The sequence below is a fragment of the Lichenostomus cassidix genome, chromosome Z (assembly GCF_008360975.1).
Source record: "Lichenostomus cassidix isolate B80296 chromosome Z, HeHo_3.0, whole genome shotgun sequence".
In the NCBI taxonomy this organism is placed as follows: domain Eukaryota; kingdom Metazoa; phylum Chordata; class Aves; order Passeriformes; family Meliphagidae; genus Lichenostomus; species Lichenostomus cassidix.
In genome coordinates this window covers 48,756,205-48,763,109 of record NC_139511.1, presented here as the reverse complement: position 1 = coordinate 48,763,109, position 6,905 = coordinate 48,756,205, and the positions used below count along the sequence as shown (strand labels likewise).

Sequence of the window (6,905 nt, the reverse complement as noted above, 5' to 3'; positions counted from 1 at the left end):
ATATATAAGAGTTTGTATTCTCAAATGTCTCAAATGTCTTCTTGTGCAGTCCCTTTTTGGAAATACTCACCTTTCCACAAAAGTCTTTCCTGGGACAGGACATCTCCAGCATGTTTATGCCTCCTGTTGTTTGTCCTAGTTACTACTACCTCTCTTTAGACATTTTCTGGTGCAGACTGAAACATAATGGGGTTTATACCATAAACGGCATGAAGCATCTGCTCTGTTTATGCTAGAAGGCTCCTGTTAACCTTTAATCCTCCTAAATCTTTCTCAAAACAATGTGAAACAATCTATTTTTACAGTCTTCCCTGTTGCTTGATGCTGGCTAATATCATAAACGAATTTTGCACAACTTGAGAAGCAATTAGAGCCTCTTGAGTCAGGGGTAGCACTAAGGACACTGTCTCCAGTTGTCTGTACCTTTTCCAGGAGCTGAAAAGGGCGATCTGGAATGGGGTGAAAGACTTCTGGAGTGGAGTGGGCGCCCATCTCTTTTCAGTGAGAGCCACAGGTTTCCCAGATGCCATCTGGGGTGAAGCCCCTTCCAGCCTGGGATTGCTTCAGGAGGTGAAGGGACACAAACCCACTAAGTGCCCCTCCCCTGCCGACCCTGACCCCATTAGGGACTGACAGCTGTGAAAGACATAGGAAGCAATTAAAGCACACTGTATTAGTCACAAAGGCTGAAGGGCCCTGCTCTCTGAAAAGTGCAGGTCTGCAAAAGAGATAAAATTGGGAACCTCGAGTGCTGTAACACGTGGCTCGGAGGCTTTGTGCAAGTCTATCCTCCAGGATCCACTTGGGGTTATTTGTTTACTTAAAGTTCGTTTGAAAACTGGAAGCTTCAGGCTACTTACTCAATTAACCTTAGCACCTGTTTGGCTGGAAATGCTTAGAGAGCAGCGTGAACAAGCTGTGGCAAGGCTTTTCCCCCCTTTTTCGAGAGAAGGGAACAGATGAAACATATTTCTGAAGCAAACATTATTGCTGCCTGCTCTCAGGTCCGTAGTGCTGGGGTTTGTTCCTGATAATGAGTTAAGTGGAAGCTCCTGCTAGCATCCACCACTGCTATAGCAGAGACAATCATGATATCTAAATCAATAGATTGTAGTGAATGGCTGTTGTTTTAACTTTTGCCTGCTTCTGTTTTATTGCCTGATGGATTTTGGCTCTCAGTTTTCCTCTTCAGAGGCCTACAATCCGCACCAAATGTTTCACATTACTCAGTGTGAAAAACCTCCTATTCTTTCAGATTTTTTACAAGTTCATACATCCGTGGAAACCTGATATTTCATATTTCATTCTGCTTTGTGAATGTCATTGTGAGGGATGCTGGTTCACATGCAACAGGCCTCTTCTGTCTTTGATCAGCTTGACCGCAACTAATTGTAAATGGAGAACAAATGAAAGAAATATTTATAAATTTCATGGGAATTCAGGCAGGGCCTAAGCCTTTCCTAATGCCTCCATTCACAGTAAATGTTTATTGAATACTTTCAGTCTACTGTGTACTTCAGTATTTATATAGTTATAAGTGTAGTTAGGTTTTAGCTTGTTCGGAGTAGATCCAGTGAAAGAACTCTCCCACATCTTTCATTCTTTCTTCATTCCTTTCTTGTCTTATATTTCTTTTCCTCTCCAAAGTACTCCTTTCCTTTGTCTTTACCTTTTAAAACAGGCTGCTGGCCAAGGAGAGGAACACCACAGTTGTTGGGTTCCAGAGCCTACAGCTGTAAGAAGGGTAAGAAAGGGGAAAAAAATGACCGTAAAATTTAAAACAAATTTTGCAGCATGAAGCTGAGTTGGGAAAAATCAAATGAAACTGTTAAAGATTTATCCAAAATAAAGTCATAAATGCCCAGAGCCAAGTGAAACAGCTGCTAGGTCATGCAGGCTAAACCTGAAAAGGCAACACAACAAAAAGTTAAATATTATGAAGCTAATAAGAAGTTGCCAGCATTCTTCTTTTCGCTTCTCAGTCTCTCATTCTTGTGCTCTTACATGTTGTCCCAACTATAGCACAGGTTGCTTTTGCAAAGGAAAACATCACATACAAAATCTTTTGGGGAGATCCCTGTGTGCTCAAACGTACACGTACTTGGCTCTATCAAGGATATTGCAAGTAGAAGCAACTCCTTTGGGCAGGGAGTGGGAAATGTACAGCTCACAGAGCTTCATGTATTATTTGTCACAGATGCCACTTGCATGTGCTGCTGGCTGGCACTGCCGTGGTGGCAGACACGGAAGGGGACAGGTGCTGGGGTCAGCTGGTGCTGCTTCGCTGAGGCACATGGAGACTCTGCAGTGAAACATGAGATGTGCCAAGCAGGAATGAGAGCAAAGCCTCTCATGAAGGCCCATGTCTCCTGCTTGCCCATCAACACCTTTTTTAACTGCTTCGTTCATATGGAAAATAAGGAAGGAACAGAAAGACCTAGGAGGACAGGGCAAGGAAGTGGGTGTGCAAATGTGGAGGTTGACAAGACTGTAAGGCAAGAAGGAAGGCTGACTTTTGTGTGGAGTATAGGAAAGTAAGGATAAATTTGTCCCTTTTAAATATGACTACAAGAAAGGAAAAACAGCTCAGACCAACTGTGGGGCTCAGAATCCATTACCATAACTTCACTTCTCTCCTGGAGTGCATTCCTTCTCTTCTCCCACAGTTTTTAAATATTTTTTTGTGTTTATATTTCTCATCTTTAAGCTCACTGAGGCCAGGAAAATGCCTTTTTCATTTGGAGAGTGACTAACACTTGTGGGGAGATAGTGAAGAGGCGTGGAGCTTTGGATCTTGTACAACAGTAAAACCTTGACTCTAAAATGATCAAAAGAGGTGATGGATTTCTGAGAAAAAGATCCTTTATTGTTGCTCCTTTGCAGTACCTCCATATTTGAGAAAGAAAACAGGGTGAGAAGTTGGGAGTAGATGAAACCCAGCTAATGTGATACTGAATTTTTCTTGACTTTAGGAGAAAAGGGTTCTTCCAACCCTATTTCTCCTCTTTGTGAAGGTTAAAGCAGCTTTATGCTGTGATATGCAATCCAGTATGCTAGTTTTGCCTAATTTCTGAGTTCCGAGTGATGAATGAACACTTCTGTCAGCCAAACACCACATGAATTGTTAAAAATAAAACACTTGATAATCGGTATTAAATTAAATCACAGTGCAGAGATGGAAGATGATTATGGTCTGGGCTTTAAGTATTATTTACCTTCCTACAAAGAGCTTGTCTAGTCTTTCACAAACAGGGTATATAAAACACTTACTTAACATGTAACTTGAGCCATGAAAATTGTATTACAGTTAAGTGTTCTTATAGCCACAGGCTTTTTATCACAATTAAGAGAACAGGAAAGAAAAGTGGGAGAGGAAAATGGAAATAGCTTAGGGAGGACCCTGCCCTCAGGTTACTGAATGCGTGAATGGCATTGCAATGCAGAATGGGCAGAAGTGCCACCAACACAGAGCTGGCAGAGCCACCTCAGGCAGTGCTCAGCAGGCACTCTGAGGGGACACTGACGCCAAGCCACTCACCTGACTGCTGCAACATGCACCCCTGCTCTGCTCTGCTCTGCTCTGCTCTCTCAGAAGTCCAGGTTAGACAAATCTAACAGCTCTGCTGCTTAACTGATGGGAGATGATACACAAATCTACATGACAGCAAAGAAAAGAATGTCTTTTATTAGACAGCCACTTTCATGTTTCTCACATTATTATCATTACTTTTTCTGAACCACTTCATTAAGTGTCTTAGAAAAACTGACATGAGCAAGTAAGTATGTTGTAAATTTCACCAGACAGGACATTCCCTGGCCAGTCTTCTAGTTGTCAAGGCTAGGAAAAAAATTCCCGGTACTCCTGCAAGGACAGGGAAGAAGAATGGACTCAAAGAAAATGGAATTAAATGCTTGAAAGTTACCCACATAGCTCATACTAGTCTAAATAAACTCACTTTACTTGTGTTTAAAATAGAAGTGTGTGCACACATGATCAGCTCAAATCTTGTTGGAAACAAGGTGGAGTCCACTTACAAAGAGACAACTGCTTAAACTATCCTGGTTTGATTGTTTGATATTGTCAGTTCACCTCATTCAGGTCTGCATAATTTTTCCTGAGCACATTTTTCCTTTTCTGAAGTCCTTGGACTTAAAAACTCTAGGATAGCTTGTGCAGCAGAAAAAACCCCAAAACATTTCTAACATTTCTGCACAGCAAAACCCAGATAACTTTAAAGCTGTCTAATGGGCAATCCCAGAGCAGGCAGCACCTGAAAAGGGCTGGTCCTCAGGTGGGCGTATTTTTTGGTGGAGAACTTTTGTTTTGAATTGATCCATAGTGATGGAAGTTTGGGCACCAGGGAGACAACTCACTTCTTTCTTTTCATGTATGTTTTAAATATATTTACATTTGTCTAACCTGTTGCTAGACTGAATAGTGGTAGTGTAGTGCAACTACTGTAACATCTCAAGGATATGTGATGACTCGATTAGAAATAAAAAATACTCAAGAGTTTTTATTTAACAGTGGATAAAACAGTAATCTACTTCCCCTTGTAGCCCAGAGGTTACATTCTGCATATACTTTATCCCTCTCCATATTTAATGCTCATTTTTTCCAACAAAACTTTATCTCTGTTTTGGTGTGGTGAAAATATTTCTTCCTGTTAAACAGTGCAGGGTGAACCCTACCTCTTTCAGCAGCACATTATCTGTAAGTGATGGAAATGGCTGTATCAAGCCAAAATTTAACAACTGACAACTGACAGACTGGCATGAACAAGATCTGCACCCGGATTTCTTACCAGACAGGCAGCTTACTGGCTTCTCTCAGGCTGCTTGACCACAAGTTTCTATAACAAACACAATAGCTGGCACACACTCGATATTGAGCAAGTGCCGTTTTATGTTGGTATTCTCATTCAGTTTCCATATGTTGGCAGAAACAGATGGAACTGGATTTTCTTGCAATTACTATGAGTCTAGGATAACAACTCCTAAATCTGCCTTGGAGTGAAAAGATACAATCCAAATATGCAAACACGGGGTAATAGCCTAGGGACTAAAATACAAAAATACAACTTAGCATAAAGAAACACTAAAACTGATTCAGGATTTATTGATTAGGCTGCATCATATGAAGGAATCTCATGAAATTTAAAAATTTCTACACTGAAATTAGTGACATTAATTAGGGGTAGAGCTGCAGTGCTCTAGTGTTTCACCAAGACTTTTAAATGAAAACTATTACTGAAGTAAAGTCTGTGGGGCTTAAAGGTTAAAAAAAGTTATTTTGCTTTTCAAGAAAGCTCTTTTATGAAAATTGCAACATCTGCTCCCATCTCTTTGGTTCCAACCCCAATATATTCTTTTGAGATCACAACATTGAAAACATCTATGGAGTAGAAAATATGGTTTGAGGTGGTTTTTTTTAAAGTTTTTGACTCTCTGGCTCAGACTTTCAAAAGAGAGTTATGTAGACTTAAGCCCAAAAGCCTTATTTATTGGAATGGGAATTTAAACAGAAAATAAAGGATTTTGTATCCAATTGATCAGCCAAAATGTTACTAAACTAAAGCTTAAGGGACTAGAAAGCCCAGCAAGGGAACCTGGTATGATTATCAGTTTTAGCTACAAAAGGGTTAGCATAGAAACTGGAAAATTATATTATCTTCAGACTACATGAAAACAGATAGGGAACACATGTTGAGCCTTTAAGGACCTGATCCAGCAAATGCTTTGGTACCTGCTTAAGAGCCACAAACATATCAGTTGAATGGATTAAGGACATGAAGAGATGTGCTTCCAGGACTAACAGGAAAAGGATGAGAAGCTCCTGCTTTTCCTCTTACTGTTGTTTATTGCTCACCCTGTCCAGCGAGCTGACAGCACCATTCACCTCTGCAAGCAGACAGTGTCTCTGTGTCTGGATCCAGGCAGCACTGAGGGAGCCAGCTTCACTCAAGTCACCTTCACTGCTTCCAGAACAGTTGCTTAAGCACTAATCCTTAGGAACAGGGAAGGATTTTGGAAAAACTAAACACAGCCTGGATTCATACCAGCTCCAATTCCTCAGAAGAAAAATTGATTTCCATAACAGAAGAATTACTATTTTCTAAAATAAGCAGCAGTTTGGTAGATTTGTTGATTATCTGGTTTAAAAAAAAAAATAGACTGAATATTAAAAAATGAAGATGTTAATAATAAACAACATGTACAAGACTTTTTACCACACTTATTTTTTCCCACTTACCCCAGTCATTTCTGAAAATGGATTCTTTGTTTAAATAAAGAATAATTCAGAAATAAAGTATGATAGCTTATTCTTTAAATACATTTATGTAAAATTATAACTCAGTTTTTGCCTTTTTTGTATGATTTAAAGAAGTGAACCCCAAATATATTTCTTGCATGTAGAGAAATTATATGTACAGTAAATAAAATGTTATCATGATTTATTAAATAGAAAAGAGGAAGAATGATAGAAGTAAGGGTTTGGAACAACCACTTGCAGCAACATTTCAATAATGACAAATCAAAGCCACAAAATTCAGAACCAGAATTAGGACAGAAAGTCGTTAGATGGGATTTGGTTTCAGTCTGCTTTAGCAGTGGTGGCCAGGAGAATGATTTGGGTCTGAGTGGCTGTATATGTGGTCCTAAAATTCTGCAAAGTTTGAGGCTATTCTAATCTGGGATGTCAGCTTTAAGCACTTCACTAAGCATAATAAATGTACATTTCTTTATTGTAATTTCTGCCACAATATGCTAAAGACTTTGGTTTGAATTTGAATGATTTTTTTCCATAGAGAAAAAGAATCCATCTTTCTTAAAGAAGAAGTAAGAAACTGAGAACCACCAAATTTCACCTGCTATCTGGACTTGACTGATATGTACTGGTTCTG

At 39.5% G+C, this 6,905-nt stretch overlaps 1 long non-coding RNA gene across 1 annotated transcript; it reads right to left on the bottom strand.

Moving 5' to 3' along the window:
- Positions 1-1,520: 1,520 nt before the first annotated feature.
- Positions 1,521-5,994, bottom strand: LOC146424845 (uncharacterized). The gene is made up of 3 exons (XR_014847112.1): positions 5,870-5,994; positions 3,539-3,654; positions 1,521-1,733 (listed from the first exon to the last, which is right to left on the bottom strand). It is a non-coding gene; the product is annotated as an uncharacterized LOC146424845 (long non-coding RNA).
- Positions 5,995-6,905: the final 911 nt, after the last annotated feature.